The sequence below is a fragment of the Molossus molossus genome, unplaced genomic scaffold (genome assembly GCF_014108415.1).
Source record: "Molossus molossus isolate mMolMol1 unplaced genomic scaffold, mMolMol1.p scaffold_m16_p_3, whole genome shotgun sequence".
Taxonomy (NCBI): Eukaryota; Metazoa; Chordata; class Mammalia; order Chiroptera; family Molossidae; genus Molossus; species Molossus molossus.
Window position 1 is genome coordinate 123,027,113 of NW_023425366.1, and position 19,870 is coordinate 123,046,982.

Here is a 19,870-nt window from a genome sequence, read left to right on the forward strand (position 1 = left end):
AAACTAAGAGTTCCAAATAAATAAGATTCAGGCAAATTGTTCACTGCCCACCCGAGTATACAATTGTATCCTTGCCGGAGGAAACAATTACAACACAGTGTAAGAGGCGCTATAATAGAGGTGTGTACAGACCTTCTAAGCACACAAGAAGTGGAAAGGGAGCAACTAACTATGGCAAAGAAAATAGTTGGAAGGCTGAATAAAGATGGTAACATTTCAATTGGGTCTTGCTGGAAGAATAGAAGTTTGCCTGACTGCTGCAGAGTCCCTACTCCTCTTCCCATTCCAAGCTGTCTTCCACCATGTCAAGACTATTTCCACTGCAGGTTTAGAGTCCAGAGTTGGTACTCTATCATAAATGGGAAAGGGACTATGTTGTCTCACAAGAAAATCATCCAAAGAGTTGTGTGGATTTCAGACATGGCTGGATTCAGGGTCTGAAATAATATCACTGAATTCAGTTTCTCTCCATTTCTTGGTTCTGCTTCCTTGATCTGGGGGTCCCTAGCCACATGGTGGGCCCTGGATTCATGCTTTATCTTTGCCCAGGTTGAAGCCTGGTAGAGAAGAGATCATATCTCTCTTACAAATATTCCAGGAAAGTAATCCCATTGGCTTTGATTGGCTCACTCTTGAGCCAATCACTGTGACCAGGGGAAATGTGATGCTCTGGTTGGTTGGACTTTGGTCACATGTTCCACCCCCAACTCCAAAATATCTCTTTTGATGGTCAAGTTCTCTCTAAGACCCACCACAGCTCTGCAAGGCTATCAGAGCTGGGAGAATTATCTCATTTTGCAGATGAAAAATCTTGTTGATTTCTCAACAGGCATAGAAATAACAGTATCACTCAAAATGGATTTCATGAAAGAAGGAAAAAAAGGAGAGTATCTAACACCCTCTATAGGCAATGGAAACATTCTGTTTAACTTGGCATTCAAGGCCTTTTAAGGTCTTTGTATCTCTGTTATCAGGTTCACTGGGCTGAGTCTTACCTAGCTGTGTGACCTTGAGCACCTCACCTAAACTCCCTTTACCCATTTCCTCATCTATAAAATGGAAAAAAAATACTAGGACCTACCTCGTCAAGTAGATATCTCATCGGTCAGGTTCTATCAGGAAACTCTAATTCGAATTTAAAGAATTGACAAGGAGGCTATTTCAAAAGGGTAGTGTGTAAGGAAACCTACAAAGGATAATAGAGTACCCCAGGTCTAGTTAAAGGACAATTAGCATCCCTAGACCTGAAGGGGCAAGAGGAGGAACCGTTGCCAGAATCTGGCAGGAGAGAATCGGGTGTGAGCAGCTGAGGGAAGCAGCCAGCCAAGGTGACCCTGCAGGGAGGAGGCAAATGGGATAAATCCTCTGACCTCACTGTCTTCCCTCCATCTCCTACTGGGGCTCCGCATTGGACAAATCCAACTGGAAGCCAGAGAGCAAGGGAGCCTGGTGATGTGGTTCACAGAGGCCAGCCTCCTGGGCACAGGGATGGGTAGAGAAGGGGTTCTCCCAGGTGCAAATGCAAGAGACCCAGCAGAGCACCATCACTGTGGTAAAGCACGTGTGGTGTGTAGAACTGTGGCTGGCACATTAGAAGATTTTCAATAAATGTTAGTTATTAATGATTAATTACGATTTCCATCCTAGTCCAGCCCCCTGCCTTCGCTTCTTCGGCAAGCCCGCCAAGCTGCGCTCCTCCTGGCTCCTGGACAACAGCAGCTCTGTCATGTCTCTGAGCCTACGCTGTGTTGTTCCATCTGGAATGTTTGTTTGCTCATCCCTTTTCCTTCCTTTCCAATTCCTACTCATTCCGAAGGCCCAACTCAACTGTATCCTACTGAGTGACCCCCTTGTGTGGAATAAATGGCTGTTTATAAACATCCATTAATATGAGTAATGGAGAAATTTTGTCTGAAACCTTACTTAATGGTGGCCAACAGGACTCATCCATGGGTACAGCGTAGGGGGAGAGAGGCCTCCACGGTCCAGCCTTCTGCTCTGCTCTCTTCCAAGTACAAAGGGGACTACACTCCCCCCCCCCACCCCCCTTGCAGCTGGGCAGGATGATGCTGACTGGGTGGAAGTGACTCATGTCATTTCCATGCCAGAGCATTTCCTTGCCTGTGCAAGTCCCCCTGATTCTGCTCTCCCCTGCCTCAGTGAACCCTGAGGGGCCATGTTGAGATTGTGGCATCAGGAGATGGATTGATTACATGGGGCAGAGCCCCTCTGTGACCACTGCCAGGTCAGAATGAGCAATAAATACACATTTTTTAAAAATACATTTTTAGCCCTGACTGGTTTGGCTCAGCAGTTAGAGTGTCGCCCCATGGACCAGAGAGTCCTGGGTTCGGTTCCCACTAAGGGCACGTACCTCGGTTGTAGTTCGTCTCCGGCCCCGGTTAGGGTCGTGTGAGTGGCAGCCAATCAATGTGTCCCTCTCACATCGATGTTTCTCTTTCTCTCTCTTCCTTTCTCCCTCCCTCCTGCTCTATCTGAAGATAAATGGAAAAATATCCTCAGGTGAGGATTTTAAAAAATTTATATATATATATGTTTTTATTGATTTTTTTAGAGAGAGAAGAGGGGAAGAGAGAGAAAGAAACATCAATGTGAGAGAGGAACACTGGTCGGCTGCCTCTTGCACACCCCACACTGGGGATCAAGCCCGCAACCAGGGCATGTGCCCTGACCCGGAATCAAACCCTGACCTCTCAGTCCATGGGGCAACACTCAATCCAATGAGCCACACCAGCCAGGCCAATAAATAAAGTTTTGTGTTTTGAGGCACTGAGATTTGGGATAATGTGTTCCTACAGCACAGCACAATCCAGCCTTTTCTGACTAGTTCACACAATCGTGTGTGGTGGCTGGTCTACCAGATGGGCCCCCGCTGAATCAGGTCTGTCAGTATTCACAGCCTTGTGTAGTCCCTGCCCTCGAATCTGGGCTGGCCCCGTGAATTTACTTCTGACCAATGAAATGGAGTGGAATGGAGCATGACTTCCAAAGTTAGATCTTTAAAAGCTTTGCAGTTTTTGCCTGGGTTTTTTAGGATATTCCCTCTGGGACAATCTAGCCACCATGTAAGAAGTCTAAGTACCTGAGAATGCCATGCTGTGAGGAAGTCCTACCTGGCCACATGGAAAGACTATGTGAAGAAAAAGGCGTTGCCTGACCAGCTTCTGACTGCCACAGTTAGCCCAGCTGGGGCGCCAGCCATGTGAGTGAATAGGGCAACTAGGCCAGTTGAGCCAGTCATGACTTTGGAAGACTCCATCCAGCCCCAGCGCCTCTGTGACTGTGTGACTGCAACCACAGGAGAGACCCCAAGTGAGAACCACACAGCCACACCCAGTCAAGCTGCAGTCATTACATTTGGGTGTGATTTTGAGACCATTGTAATTAGCTAGTTATTAATAATAGGAAAGGAGCAAAGGGAGAAGCCAAACACTATGGGCATGCCATTTGGGTAGCTTCACCAGGAAGTTGCAACTTTGTACTCCCAGGGAACCACCAGTCTATTCCCTGCAAAACACTGGGGGAAGGGGACTGGACAAAGGGAAGACAGACACATGCCAGTAAAGTTGGGGTGACATAGAGCAGGCCTATCACTCACACCTGAGAACAGAGATCTTTGGCCAGAATAGGTGTGGCCACTGCAAGCTTGCAAAAATTTGGAAATACATAATCTCGCAAACAGAGGAATTCTCTCTCTTGTTGTGCTGACTCTTGGCTTGTGGGGCTCTTTTGCTCCTGCTTCCTTACATTAGCCTGTGTGGCCCATGGCCATGGGGACCCCACGTGCAATGCACTAATGAACTGCAATGGGAAACACAAGCTAAGCTAGCCTGATGCTGAACTGGACCCGGCTCCAACATGGAAAGGAAATTCTGGACACTGGTTCTGATTCTAGTTCTACTGAAGCCCCAGCTACACTTCTATGACTGGACTAAGGGAAGTGGGACTTTGGAAACCCAGGGGTATGATTTCACAGAAATAAAGCTTTCTAATATATCTCATCCTCCTGTGGGGGCCTCCAGAAATTCTTATTCCAGCAGTACCCCAAGAAGCCTACTCCCATGAGCAATGGGGGTTAGGGGAGATGAGGCCTTCTGTTGGATTTATCATTCAACAATCCATAATAACAATACTATAGTCAACGTCTCCTCTTTAAGGAAACTAATGAAGAGCTATCACTGCTCCTTTCTTGTACAAAATGAAAACCAGTTGTTCATAACCCCAGTCAAGCCCTGCACAACCACATGACATGAGACCTGGCCCATGTCTGTTGACTGTGTCCTTAAAAGACAGGAAATGCCTGTGGCTCACATTATGAGAGACCACCCACCCCTACCCAACACCCAGGTCTCCCAGCTTCAGTGAGCCCCAGGAAATGTTCAAATTAGAAACCCTGAGCTTGAGCCCAACTCCCCACCTTCACTGTTAGCTAGTTGCTGAGATGGACTTCTGTTGGAATGGCAAACTTTGGGAGAAATTATTAAATAATTATGTTATTAGTGGAAAAAATTGTGGAAACTGTGGTGCCTCAATTCTGAACAGTGTGTGTAATAGTTATGTTTTTGTGTTTTTAACTCATCTTTATTGTTGAATGTATTACAGATGCCCTCCCTTTTCCCCACATTGACTCCCTCCTCCCCAATCCTGCCCCCCTCCTGTCTTCCCCACACTATTGTTTGTGTCCATTGGTTATGCATATATGCATAGAAGTTCTTTGGTTTATCTCTTCCCGCCTTCCCTCCCCCCTTCCCTTTGAGGTTCATCAGTCTAACAATCAATTTGTGCTTCTTAATTCCTTCATCTTCGTCACCCATCCCTCCAGCCCCCTCCCATTTGGCAAGCAACAAAAAGTTCTCTGTATCTATGAGTCTGTTTCTGTTCTGCTCGCTCATTTTGTTTGTAGATTCAATTGTTGATAGGATCTACAAAATGTATTTATTGCCATTTTATTGTTCATATTTTTGTTCTTCTCCTTCAAGAAGACCCTTCAACATTTCATATAATACTGGTTTGGTGGTGATGAACTCCTTTAGCTTTTTCTTGTCTGTGAAACTCTTAATATCCATCAATTCTAAATGATAGCTTTGAAGGATAGAATAATCTTGGTTGTAGGTTGTTGCTTTTCATCACTTTAAATATCTCTTGCCACTCCTTTCTGGCCTGAAAAGTTTCTTTTGCGAAATTGGCTGATGGTCTTATGGGAGCTCCTTTGTAGGTAACCAACTGCTTTTCTCTTGCTGTTTTTAAAATTCTCTCTTTATGTTTAACCTTTGGCATTTTGATGATGATGTGTCTACGGGTTCATCTTGTTTGGGCCTCTTTGTGTTTCCTGGACTTGTATGTCTGTTATCTTCACCAAGTTAGGAAAGTTTTCTGTCATTTTTCAAAAAAGTTTTCAATTTCTTGCTCTCTCTTTTCTCCTTCTGGCACCCCTATGATGTGAATGTTGATATGCTTGAAGTTGTCTCGGAGGCTCCTTACACTGTTTTCATTTTTTTTAATTCTTTTTTTCTTTTTGCTGTTCTGATTGGGTGTTTTTTGCTTCCTTATATTCCAATTCGATGGTTTGCTTCTTGGCTTCACCTACTCTACTATTAATTCCCTGTAAATTATTCTTTATCTCAGTTAGTGCATCCTTCATTTCCGACTGGTCCTTTTTTATGTTGTTGTTGTTCTCACTAAGTTCCTTGGAGGTCTCCTTAAGTTCCTTGAGAATCCTTATAATCAGTGTTTTGTTTTGAACTCTGCATCTGTTGGATTGCTTATCTCCATTTTGTTTAGTTCTTTGCCTGGAATTTTGTTCTGTTCTTTCATTTGGGACTTGTTTCTTTGTCTCCTCATTTTGGCTGCTTCCTAGTGTTTGTTTCTATGTATTAGGTAGAGTTGCTATGTCTCCTAGGCTTCCTAGGGTGGCCTGTTGTAGTAGGTGTCCCGTAGGGTCCAGTGGCACAACCTGCCTGATCACCCCAGCTGGGCCCTCAAGTTGCACCCCTCATGTGGACTGTACACCCTTCTGTTGTAACTGAGTCTTGATTGCTGTTGGCATGTCAATGGGAGGGATTTACTCAGGCTGATCAGCTGCAAGGACTGGCTGTGCCCACTGCCCACTGGCCTCTGACTACCTTGGAGGATCAGCGGTGTAGGGGCCCAACACAGACTGACTTACTTCAGCAGGGCTCTGCTACCCACTGAGTCCACTTATTGAGTGTGTCACTTGTGGAGGTGGTTGGGTGGTGATGCTTCGATGTGGTCTGAAGCTGTCTACTGGGTGTGCTGGCTCTGGGGCAAGGTCAGCCTCTTCCTGTGTTCTACCCAGGGCCACCCAGCATAAGCTACAAAGTGATCTGCTGGTGGCTGCTTCTTGTGCTGGGCTTGGAGGAAAAGCCAAGTTGTGAACCAAGGCTGGCTGCTTCTAGTGCCAGGCCTAGGGCCACTTAATGAGAGGTATGGGGCTCGCTGAGGATCTGGCCCACAATCTGGAAATGTGGCCCGACCAGGAATCAAACCAGCAACCTCTTGGTGCATGGGTCGACGCTCAACTACTGAGCCTCACGGGCCAGGCAGATGTCTTTTTTTTTTTTTTTCTTTTTATCCTCACCTAAGGACATTTTTGCATTTATCTTCAGATAGACCAGGAGGGAGAGAGGGAGGAAGAGAGAGAGAGAAACATCAATGTGAGAGAGACACATCTACTGGTTGCCACCCACACGACTCCAACCGAGGCCGGGAACAAACTGCAACTGAGGTATGTGCCCTTAGCGGGAACTGAACCCAGGACTTTTTGGTTAGTGGGCTGAAGCTTTAACCACTGAGCCAAACTGGCCAGGGCCAGATGTCTTTTTTTTTCTTTTTTCTTCTCACCTGAGGACATTTTTTCATTTTTTGTTCAGGTAGACTGGGAAGGAGAGAGAGAGAAACATCGACGTGAAAGGGACACGTCAAGTGGCTGTGCACCAGCCTTTTTTTTTTTTTTTTTGTGGATCTGCACCAAGGACTTGTAGGACTGCTGTGCTCTTGTCAGACTGTATTGAGATTTGTTGGCTCCAAACTGCACATGAGCTTTTTCCATCACCAGTGTGGTACTGATATCACGGACTCTATTGAGTAGGCACTGACTGCTCCAGCCCTGTTTGGTGAGAAGTTCCATGCAGATGGCACCTCCACCCAGGATACGCTCCAAAGAGGACTGGAGACACAACCCTGACAAACAGTGGGTCAAATGGAAAGTAGGATGAAGTCTGCGCCTTCTTTCTCTTTGAGGATCTGGAGATCGTTGTGCAATGCGCTGTCCTGTTCAACTTTGAGGAGTGTGACATTCCAATCATACAGACTGTCATTCAGAGTTTGCATAGTTACCACCTTTGAAATTCCGTGATTGGTATATATCCCTGAGCTCCTTCATCAGCCAGTCAGCGGCCTGCACCGAGCCAGACACTGCCCCATTTAAGTCATCTTGCCTCTGGTTCTTTTTAATTTTCTCTAATATAGCCAAGTTTTCTTTTCCAGTGCCATCATCTTCAGATTTCTTGCCCTCAGCTGGCTCTTCCTCTTTCATGTCATAATGATCAGGGTCTTCTGTGTCCTCAGGCACCTCCTCATCTTCATCGTCTGAGGACACGCCTTCCTGTGTGCACTCTGCTGGCAAGGTTGATCCAGCGTCTCCACATCTGGCCACTGAGGGAGGTTGTAGAGTTTGCGCAGGTCAGAGATGATCCTCTTCAGATGCTGCAATAGCAGAGAATTCCCTTTCTTTATGTCCACCAGCCCCTCCAAGACAGCCAAGTTTGGGTTATCAGACTCCCCATGACCAGATGGGGGGGCCAGCAGGGTATCACTCTGTGATGTTGCAGTGGATGCGGACAGAATCCCCAGGCACCGACCCCGGTGCGGGGAGATGCGGTCGGGGCGTAGCCCCCGCCCTGGCCCCTCCAGCCCCAGCCAGCAAGAACTCAGAGCTCGCCCTGGCCGGTTTGGCTCAGTGGTCGAGCGTCGGCCTGCGGACCAGAGAGTCCAGGGTTCAGTTCCCACTAGGGGCACGTACCACAAAAAAAAAAAGAACTCAGAGCTCTAACTTATGTGATATTGACTCACAAATATGTTCCCCAGATTGCTGTTTGTCTTTTAACTTTGCTATGGTTTTACTTTTCCATAAACACTTTTTTTTATCCTTACCCAAGGACATTTTTCCATTGTTAGTTCAGATAGAGTGGGAGGGAGAGAGAGGAAGAGAGAGAGAAAGAAACATCAAAGTGAAAGGGACACATCGAGTGGCTGCCACCAGCACAACCCAACCAGGGCCGGGGACAAATTGCAACCGAGGTACGTGCCCTTAGCGGGAACCGAACCCGGGTCTCCCTGGACCGCAGGCCGACGCTTTAACCGCTGAGCCAAACCGGCCAGGGCAATCCATAAATACGTTTTTAATTTATTATTTTTTTTAGAGCTGAAAGGATCAATTCTTTATGATTTCTGGATTTTGTATCATACTTAGTAAGGATATTCCTATGCTGTCTTCAAATACTTTTATAGCTTAAAAAGAAAACAAAAAACAGGTAAATCTTTGACCCACTCGGAGCTTCTTTTGGTGTACAGTGTGAAGTATAAATTCAAGCTACTGTGTGTGAGAAGCCAAACCCAAACCAGGCACAGGCTAAGGTAACTTAGTTCCCAGAAAGAGGCCAGGCCAATCAGTTGCAAGGACCATGCACTGGACAAAAGAAGTGCCCAGGGGGTGCTGGGGGGCAGAGCAGGAAGAGATAAACCAAAGAACTTATATGCATATATGCATAACCAGTAGACACAGACTGTAGTGTGGGAAGGCAGGAGGGGGTGGGAATGAGGGGGAGGGGGCCAATGGGGGGGAGGGGATATCATACAACAATAAAGATTTTAAAAAATTAAAGTATCGCTTTGGGAGTAGTTTAACAAACAAACAAAAAAGAGAGAGAAGTGCCCGGAACTGGCCAAGTTTGACTCCAGGACAGCTGGAAGTAACACCATGTCATAGTATGGTGACGGCAAGAAGCAGAATCAGACAGCAAGCCCAAGGTTGCAGCCAGCAGAGGGACAAGGAGACCAGGGAAAGGTCTGGGAAGCTGCGTCCAAACTCCAGAGGCCTGACCTCTGGGAAACCCTGTGGCTCAGGCCCTGAAGCCTCAGTCATCATTACCCCGAACCCTGCTAATACGATACAGGGAGACAGGCGAGACAGTCCTTGTCCTCAACAAGTTCTCATTCCGAAGGGAGAGTCACAGGATCCACCACAAAACAACCCTAATAAAAGACCAAAAGCAGAATAAAGGTCAAGGATCACCAGGCAATAAATCCTGACCAGGAGGGCTTCATGTAGGAGGTGACGACATTTGAGCTGAGCCTTAAAGGACTGGTGAGCTCTTAATTTTTGGAAATGTTTTTTATCCCTGTAACATTAGTTATGTAGCTGAACTTTATGCTGTTGACTTTTATTTCACAAATACGTCTGCCATTTCATGAGTTCAGTCTTCTTTTGCCTCATTTGGCAGCGTTTTAAATTTTCCGTCATATAGATTTTATGCATTTCTTATTAATCTATTCTTAGGTTGTTTACCTTTCGTGTTGCTATTGCAAATGAGGTCACTACTCCATTATATCTTCTAAGTGGTGGTTGTTGCTATAAATAGGGAAGCTATTGATTTCCTTAATTTTGAACCCAGACAATGGACTGAATGTTTGTATTGTTTGTTTTTTCAACAGATTCACTTGAATTTTCCAGATATAAAACTGTATAATCTGCAAATCATGTTCATTTTACCTCCCTTTTTCCATTTTCTAAAGATGACTGAAAAGCTAGGAGGGCATTCCTCCTGACTTCAAGCCTTGCATGTTCAGGGAGGAGGAAGAGGAGAGAAATCAGCATCTTCTGTAGTCCCTCATGGCTTTGACATATGTTCTTTCCTTTGTCCCCCACTCTTCCTTTACAGAGTACACTAGACCCCCTTATCCGTGGGGGATATGTTCCACCCCCCCCCAGTGGACGACTGACACTGCGGACAGTTTCCGTGTGTGCACTGTGAGCCCTCTCTACACTATGGTTTTTACATACACGTACACCTATGATAAAGTTTAACTTGTAAATTGGGCAATATCATCAACAGAAGATTCTCTTATTGTAGATCTTAGCAACCTCGGCGTACATTTTTTTTTTTCTTTCCTTATTAAGTCGAGAATGTCCACCTTTTCACTTGAAGGAAGCACTTCATGGCTTCTCTGTGGCATATCTGACTGGCCAGCATCACTACTCTTGCACTTTGGTGCCATGATTAAGTAAAACAAGGGTGACTTGAACACAAGCTCTCTGATACAATGACAGTTGCTACTAAGTAACTACCAGGCACAGAGCACCTACAGTGGGATACACTGGGCAAAGGGATGATTCACATCCCAGGCAGGGCAGGGCAGGGCACGACAGTGGGAGGTTTCATCATGTTGCTCAGAACAGCGAGCAATTTAAAACTTATGAATTGTTGTCCTGTTTGGTTTGGCTCAGTGGTTAGAGCATCGGCCTGTGGACCAAAGGGTCTCAGGTTTGATTCCCAGGCAAGGGCACGTACCTGGATCCAGTTAGGGTCATTTAGGAGGCAAGCGACTGATGGGTCAACCAATCAATGTGTCTCTCTTACATCAATGTCTCTCTCTCTCCCTCTCTTGCTCTCTGTCCCTTCCACTCTCTCTAAAAATCAATGGAAAAAATATCCTCAAGTGAGGACTAACAAAATAATAATAACAATAATAATAAAAACAGGAATTGTTTGTTTCTGAAGTTTTTCACTTACTATTTTCAGACCACGGTTGACTGAGGGTAACTGAAAACTTAGAAAGTGAAACCATGGATAAGGGGGAACTACTATAAAGCCCCATCACTGTTCAAGCCTGAGATCAAATGTCACTTCCTCTGGGAAGTTCTCCTTGACTTCTTGGCCCAAGTCTGCTTGCCTGCACTTGCCCACCATAGAGGTCAGCAGGTTCCCTGAACTGCATTGTGGGAAGATGAGATTAGTCTGGGCCTCCCCCCTCCACTGGAGCTCTAAGAGGGAAAGGAACTGTGCTCATTTGGGGGAGCATTTGTTTTCAGCCTGAGCAACATCCATCTCCCCCTCAATTCCCTTTTGAGGTTTTCCTCCTTTCATTAAGCCCAAGTTTGCCAAGACTTAAAGACCAGCTCAGGACAACAACAGATGAGATGGCACATACTTCGGTGCCAACTCCATAAACGTGGAGAACAGAGAGATGCACTTTGGGCTGAACCCAATGGTCAGGGAAATCCTCAGAGAGATGCAGAGCTCAAACATCAAGGGAAGCAATGCGAACCCATTCTCCCAGGACACAGCGGATGCAGGCTCTGGTCAGTCAGTGCACTGGATCTGACAGCAGGCAGCTTGGGCCTTCGGTCTCAGCCTACCTGCCCACATGCCACACTGTTTGTCATTGGCTGGACTTGTCGGGACTGGTTTAGTTTGTGCGACAGAAAAGCAATTTACACTGGCTTTAATAAACAAGGATGTATTCTGATTCACATATATTAAAGTCTAGGTGTAGGACGCCCTCAGGCATAGCCTGATCCAGGGCTCCTACCATATCCTTGGGACTTGGTCTCTCTGTCTCTTAGTTTTTGCTTTGCTATTAGCCAAGCTCTCCCCTAGTGGTGGACCCTGGCTGCTCCAGACTATAATTCTCTCAGGAATAACTCGAAAAGAAAGAAAGATTTTCTTCCTGAAGTATTCTGGAAAGAGTTTTAGGGTTTATTCTACAACTGGAATGGCTTAGGGCATCAGTTTTGAGCTGGATGGAATCTGACTTGAAGTCCCGGGTGGTGTACATGTTCCACACACCGACCGTGCCTGTAGCCTGTGTCCCGTCCATTGCCAGGCCACGGTGCTTTCAGCTGAGGGGGAATGCAGAAGGGAGGGACCTCTCATCTCAGGCTGGCACCTCCCCTGGGAGCAGTCAGGAACCTGCCCAACGTATCACAACATGCTATAGAAGACCTCTCGTAAACAGGTCTGGATTTCCCTCAAACACTCGGCGAGTGGAGACCTCTGCTACCCAGAAAGGAAAATATGGCAGGTCCCGAGGTTGACAATAGTTGGTGAACTATCTCCATCCTCCAGCCTGCTTGAAGGTCTAAGATTTTCTGCTGAGTACCCCTGAGCAGCATTATCTTATCCATGAGACTCACTTTGAAAAATAAAGCCTGGCATGGGGACCACCAGGATACAACTGGCGGCTGGGCCTGGGCTGAGCAAGATGCAGGGTGGTTAGGAACTGTCTTGCATCCACATGGTCCAGAATTCAAGACAGTCTTTGGGCATAGTTTGTAACAATAAAGAAGCTCACTTCTGAAATTTAAATAAAGCGATAGTATATACAGTAGGAATGCTTTCAGCAGCAAGTACCTAAGACTGAAAAATGAGGATTCATTTTTCCTGCTTAATAGTAACTAAGTGATGCTGTGTAGACTCAGCGGCTTGATGGTGCCATGGCATTTCTATGATTCTCTTAGCATTACCCTCATGGTGGCAAAACAGCTGCTGCAGCTCCAGGCATTGTGTTCACTTTTTTTTCTTTAATCCTCACCCAAGGATATTTTTCCATGTAGTATCAGATAGAGTGGGGTGGGAGGGAGAGAGAGAGAGCAGGAGAGAGAGAGAGGGAGAGAGAGAAACATTGACCCGACCAGGGCTGGGGGTGAACCAGCAACCGAAGTACTTGCCCTTGACCAAAATCGCACCAGAGACTCATTGGTCCGCAGGCCAACACTTCAACCGCTGAGCCAAACCAGCCAGGGCTGTGTTCACATTTTAAGTAGGAAGCAGAGGGAAAGAGATAATGCCAGCCACACTTTGCTCCTTTTTGGGATGAAGTGAAGCCTTCCTGTAAACCTTGAGCAGCTTTCTGCTCCTGTCTTATTAACCAGAGCTGAGAAATACAGCTCCCTCAGCTGCAAGAGAGGGTGTGAAAGGAAACATTTAGTTTTGCTGCTATAAAAAAATAAAGAAAGCCCTAGCCAGTTTTGCTCAGTGGTTAGAGTGTCAGCCCGCAGACTGGAGAGTCCCAGGTTCGGTTCCTGCTAAGGGCACGTACTTTGGTTGCAGTTTGTCCCCGGCCCTGGTTGAGGTCATGTGGGTGGCAACCAGTCGATGTTTCTCTCTCTTCCTCCCTCCCGCTCTATCTGAAGATAAATGCAAAAAAGTCCTCGGGTGAGGATTAAAAAAAAAAAAATGAAGGAAGTTTCTATGTACTGTAATGGAAACATTGCTAGGATATACTACTGTTAATTGAAAAAAAAAAAAAAAAAGCAAGAGGAAGAATTGTATATCTACTGTGCCTTCTTTTATGTAAGACCTGGGGGAAAGGGGAAATGTGAAAATGTATTTGTATTTGCATTAAAAACCCTGGGGAAAAGGTAAAAAGTGGTTATTACAAACCACTGGAGCATGGGGAGAATGGGAAACAAGAATGAGAAATGTAAATTTATTTTTGTTTTACCTGTTTTTTAATTGATTTTTAAAGAGAGGGAGGGAGAGAGAGGGAGGAACTTTGATGTGAGAGAGAAACATCAATTGGTTGCCTCTCGAATGTCCCCCAACTGGGGATAGAACCCACCACCCGGGTATGTGCCCTGACTTTCAGTGTACAGGACAACACTCTAACCAACTGAGCCACCCAGCCAGGGCTTTAGTGGTTTTTAACTGGTGAATTATTTGCTGTTTAAAAAGTTAATGGGATTCCAGTTGAGAAAAAACCTAGAAGAGAGAAGTTCTCAATGAGGTGGGAGAGGGTGAAATTCAAGGCCCAGGTCTAAGTGTAGTGATTTGCCTCAGTTTCTCCAGCAGTAAATGAGGGTCTTGAGCTGGCCAGGAAACACGCACCAAGCACGGACTTCGGTCCAGTGTGACTCTCTCCCCTTCTCTGAAGCCCAGCGCAGGCTGGGTGAGGACGCTGGCCCCGGGAACAGGCCTCGTCCACCACTCTTGTCCACTACTCCTCCACGTGCATCTTGGGAGGACAGTCAATGGCCAGTGCAGGGCCTCAGCCAGCCCGAGCCTACAGAGGGGAGGCCGCAGGCCCACAGCTATCCCTCTGTGAGTCTACACACACCTTCTCCAGCTCCACCAAACCCACAGCGGGATAGATTGGCCTTACATTTAGGTGAAAACAGCCCCACAGAAGCAAAATGAGTGACAGCAGCCACCAGCATGTTACGCCCCTTGCTTCACAAGAGAGGAAACAGGCTCAGAAAAGGCAGGGGGTTATTTATCCGGAGATGCACTGCGAGGTGGCCCTGACTCCTGCTAGCAAGTGTGTTATGGAGAGGTGCTCACCGCCCCGATTCACGTGCTCAGGTCTCCACCCCAGTGCCTCAGAGTGTCGTTGTACTTGGAGATGTACAGTGATAACCCACAGGAAGTAGGCTCTGTATAGGGGAAGAAGCAAGAGAGAAGAAGATAAGGAATGCCAAATAATGTCAACCACGGTCGTTTATTATAAATATAGCAGGATAATATTTTGGGGACATTAACCTATGTTATTTCCATTTTCTGATATTTTCTTTTTTTATTCCCTGTTGCCAAGCCAAAACTTGTGCTTGTGCCCTCCAGAGAGGATTGTGAGAGCAGAAAAGGCCATAGGTCTGACTTTTTGCCCCACTTAGCTTATGTCCTTATTGGAGAAACATAAAGACAAAAAATAGGGCTTGTCATCTTCAGATCAGTAATATTCTCAGAATAAACCAGTCAGAGAAAGACAAATATCACATGATCTCTCTTATATGTGGAATCTAATGAACAAAATAAACTGACTTAACAAAATAGGTCCCGAGACATGGAAGCATGGAACAGAATAACAGGTCTCAGAGGGGGACAGGAAGAGATTAACCAAGTAACTTGAATGCATATATACACAGTCCATGGACACAGACAATAGTGTGGTGAAGGCCTGGGGTGGGGCAGGGGCTGGGTGGGGGGAGGAAGTGGGAGAAATTAGGGGACATCTGTAATACTGTCAACGACAACAACAATAATAATAATAAATAGTTGGCCAGCCCTGGCAGGGTGGCTCAGTTGATTGGAGAATCATCCCAAACACCAAAAGGTTTCAGGTTTGACTTTCAGTCTGGTCAAGCACAGGAAGCAACTGATCAATGTTTCTCTCTCATATCGATGTTTCTCTCTCTCTCTCTTCCTTCCTCTCTCTAAAAATCAATAAAAAAACACAACCTTGGGTGAAGATTAAAAAAAATAGTTGAGGTGGGGGCTTCTTTCTTTGTGTTAGTTTTTGCTGTGTAGAAAATTTTTAATTTTGTACAAAGTTAGGATTTCTGAACTTTCACCTGGAAAGTTTCTCACCTGGAAAACACTTTCCCTTTGAGATTGAAAAATATTGTTATTCGCCCAGCTAGTGTGGCTCAGTGGTTGAGCGTCGACCCCTGCACCAAGAGGTCGCCAGTTTGATACCCGGTCAGGGCACATGCCCAGGTTGTGGGCCCAATCCCCAGGGCGGGGCATGGAGGAGGTGGCCAATCAATGTTCTCTCTCATCAATGTTTCTATCTCTCGCTCCGTCTCCCTTTCTCTCTCTCTAAAATCAACAAAGAAAAATTATTATTATTATTATTATTATTTTTTTTTTTATCCTCACCCGAGGACATTTTTCCATTTTTTGCTCAGGTAGAGTGGGAGGGAGAGAGAGGAACAGAGAGAGAGAGAGAAACATCGACGTGAAAGGGACACATCAAGTGGCTGCCACCGGCACGACCAACCAGGGCCGGGGACAAACTGCCACCGAGGTACATGCCCTTAGCGGGAACCGAAACCGGGTTTCTCTGGACTGCAGGCCGACGTTCTAACCGCTGAGCCAAACCGGCCAGGGCAAGAAGAATTATTTTTTAAAAATATTGTTATTCATATTTTCTTCTAATTTGTTTAGTTGTTTGTTTTTTAACTTTGAAATCTCTGCTCCACCTGTTGTTTCCTATGTTTTAACGATGGAGGTACCCAGTGAGTGATGACGACCCAGACTTATATTTTTCTTTTTTTTTTTTTTTATCCTCACCTGAGGACATTCTTCTATCTTTTTTCAGGTAGAGCGGGAGCGGGGGAGAGGAAGAGAGAGAGAAACATCGACGTGAAAGGGACACATCGAGCGGCTGCCACCCGCACGACCAACCAGGGCCGGGGACAAACTGCAACCGAGGCACGTGCCCCTAGCGGGAACCGAACCCGGGTCTCTCGGGACCGCAGGCCGACGCTCTAACCGCTGAGCCAAACCGGCCAGGGCCAGACTTATATTTTTCAAAGCCTATCGAGTTGCCCACCTTTCCTTACAAATTTTTTTAAAAATATTTTTATGGATTTTTAGAGACAGAGGAAGGGAGAAGGAGAAAGAAAGAGAAACATCAGTGTGAGAGCGGAATATTGATCTTGAGCCCTCTGGGGGATCCGAAACCTTGGGCATGTGCCCTCACCTGGAATGGAATCGAACCGGCGACCTTTAGGTGCATGGGACGACGCCAAATCAGCTGAGCCAAACTCACCAGGGCTCCTCACGAATTTGAAATGCCCAGGCACCAGGTATTAAGCTCAAACCCACCCCTTCTATGCTCACTTTGCAATGTGGAGAGTGGGGCTCTGTAAACCACCTTTCTGCTAGGTCAGCGCTGGTGGTAGAGTCTGCCCATAGGTGGCGCTAGAGGTAGACTTGGAGACTGGAGACGCACACATCCCCGCTCCTGTGACCCTGGGGCAATGGTGATGCTAAGGGGTGGCTTGAGGGACTTAAGCCCTCTCATCAGTTCATCAGTTCCCCCCAAAGTCATCCCAAATAAGCATACCCTTGATCTCCATCACTGTCTCAAAGCAAACTCCTCTTCTTCCTGCAATCAGATTGCTGTCCCAAATATATCTACAGAGGAATTCTGGAACTGATCTTACTTGGGTTCAGGAGAGATCATGAGGCCTAGGGGCTGCTCTCCCAGATCCAACACGCGCCTGGCTGACATCTGCACACCGCTGACCCACCCACGAAACGTCTCTTCACAAAGCTGTGCCCGCCCAGGTGTACTGGCCCAAATACAGCATTCCCCACCCCTGTCTCTGGTTCCTCCTCCCCACCTCATACCACTAGGATGAAGGACCTAGGCCTGGAGGCAAAGTCCCCAGGTACCAGGGACTGATCTGGCCACCAGGTTTCTCCAGTAGTGGCCATTGCCACCGTCATGCTTTGGGCACAGTGTCCTGTGGCACAGCTGCTCTGTCATCCGATGGAAGGGCTGCTGCTCACAGGGGAAAGAGGCTACTTATTTTGCATGGGTCCCCAAGGACAGACTTAGGGCCAGCAGGTGAAGGCACGGGGCTCCCCCCATTGCCAGCAGCTGTCTTGGGAGGTACAGCCCTCCCTTGTTTATCGCGGTTAATCCGTTCCAGGCTCCAGCAGTTGTACCTGTCGTTGAAGGACTCCTGGGGTGCTCGAATACATAGGCCTACAGTCCACACGTACAGTAATTTTAATCTTAGTTGTAATACAGGGATGTATAAATGACTCAGACACCCGAGCACGCACTGTATCATTTCCACTGTCTCCATCAACTTTTTAATTCATCTATTTGAAAAAAACGCAATAGAGTGAAGCCGCGAAAGTCAAGCGCGAAGTGGGAGGGACGACTGCAGTAAGTTCCTCGTCCCCGATCCTTTGCCTGGAATGCTCTCCTCTCGAGTGTTAATGTATCTCACGGCTCAGCTCCTTCAGGTCCACGTCACTTCGTCAGTGAGGCCATCCACGACCACCTCATCTAAAATTGCAAGCCTGTCACGCCATCCCTCTCCCTTGCTCCATGTCCTTAGCACGTATTGTCATATATTTTATTAATTTATCATTTTGTGTGTTTTTTTAATCCTCACCCAAGGACATTTTTCCATTTTTTGTTCAGATAGAGTGGGAGGGAGAGAGAGGAAGAGAGAGAAACATCGACATGAAAGGGACACATCGGGTGACTGCCACCCGCACGACCCAACCAGGGCCGGGGACAAACTGCAACCGAGGTACATGCCCTTAGCGGGAACCGAACCTGGGTCTCTCTGGACCACAGGCCGACGCTCTAACCGCTGAGCCAAACCGGCCTGGCTAACTTGTCATGTTTTTTATCTGTCTCCCACCAACAGAATATAAGCTCCACAAGGGCAGGAATTTTCATCTGTTTTGTTCATGACTGAAGTCCTTGTGTCTAAATAGAACCTGACACATAGCAAGTACTCAATAAATACCTGTTGAACATATTCCTCCCCACCACCTTCAGAGGTAACTATTATTTTTATCTCCATTTCACAGCTACAGAAGCTGAGGCACACATAGGTTAAATAGCTGGTCTTAGCTGCAGCCCTGGGTTTCTGTGTCCAGGATCTATGTATACACTGTATTGCATTTATAAAATACCATTGCAGCCCTGGTCGGTTTGGCTCAGCGGTTAGGACGTCAGCCGGCAGACCAATGAATCACGGGTTTGATTCTGGTCAAGGGCAAGTACCTCGGTTGCAGTTCGTCCCGGCCCTGGTTGGTGTTGTGTGGGAGGCAACCAGTCGATGTGTCCCTCTCTTGTCAATGTTTCTCTCTATCCTTCTCTCTCCCTCCCTCCCACTCTATCTGAGGATAAATGGAAAAATATCCTCCGGTGAGGATGGAAAAAAAATTTTTTTTTAAATGCTATTGCAGCATTGTCTGTAACAGAAGAAGCCTGGAAACAATCGAATTTCCCATCAGTAGGGGAGTGGTTAAATAAATTACAATGCTAGGCATCCTGTAATAGCATGTAAAAGCAACCTATAAACAAATTAAGCAGATCCATATGTGCTTATTTGGAACAATCTCCAAGATATTGCTGAGTGAGAATAGCAAGATGCAGAACAATGCACCGTTTGTGCTTATCTCTGTAAGAAATAAACAGAGGATTCATGTACACATTGGTGAATGTGCAGAGAAATATTCTGAAGGGATTTTCTAGAAACTGTTGACAAGGTAAAGGAGAACCTGGGATCTCCAGTGGGAGGAAGACTTTGCATTCTATATTGTTGGGACTTTGAATCATGCACGTGTTTTTTTTTAGCAACATAAATTTCCCACATAGTGTAAAACTCAAAAAAAAGCTACAGGGTTTATATAAAAAATTAGCACCTCTCTGTGCTCCAGGACTCTTCTGGAAGGCAACGAACTGAGCTCTTTTAGCTGTCCCTCTGTCATTCTCCAAGTCAGGTTTTCTCAAACTTTAAGGACCTGTGACTCACCTGGGATCTTGTTAAAATACAGATTCTGATTCAGCAGGTCTGGGGTGAGGCCCAAGATTCTTCATTTCTAATAATCTCCCAGGTGATGCTGATGCTGCTGGCCCATGGGTCATGTGTTAAAGGGCATGATTCTAAATAATATACCAATACAGGTACTTTTTATCTTACTTTGTAATATAAAAAAGAGAAATTTAGATAAATGGTGATGGGGAAAAAATTAAATAAAATACAAATAAGTCCTGCCCTGGCCAGTTTGGCTCAACAGTTGAGCATCAGCCTGTGGACCAAAGGGTCACGGGTTCAATTCCCAGTCAAGGGCACATACCTGGGTTACAGGTTCGATCCCTGGCCCCGGTTGGGGTCGTGCAGGAGGCAACCAACAAATGTGTCTCTCTCACATTAATGTTTTTTTCTCTCTCTTTCCCTTTCGCTCTTTTTCTTTCTTTCTTTAGTTATTATTTTTTTAATCCTCACCTGAGGATGGTTTTCCATTGATTTTCAGACAGAGTGAGAGGGAGGAAGAGAGGGCGAGACAGAGAG

The 19,870-nt window shown here is 46.3% G+C and overlaps 1 pseudogene; it reads right to left on the reverse strand.

Annotated features, from left to right (window-relative positions):
- Positions 1-1,238: 1,238 nt before the first annotated feature.
- LOC118642167 lies at positions 1,239-11,468 on the reverse strand (annotated as a pseudogene).
- Between the last annotated feature and the right edge of the window lie 8,402 nt (positions 11,469-19,870).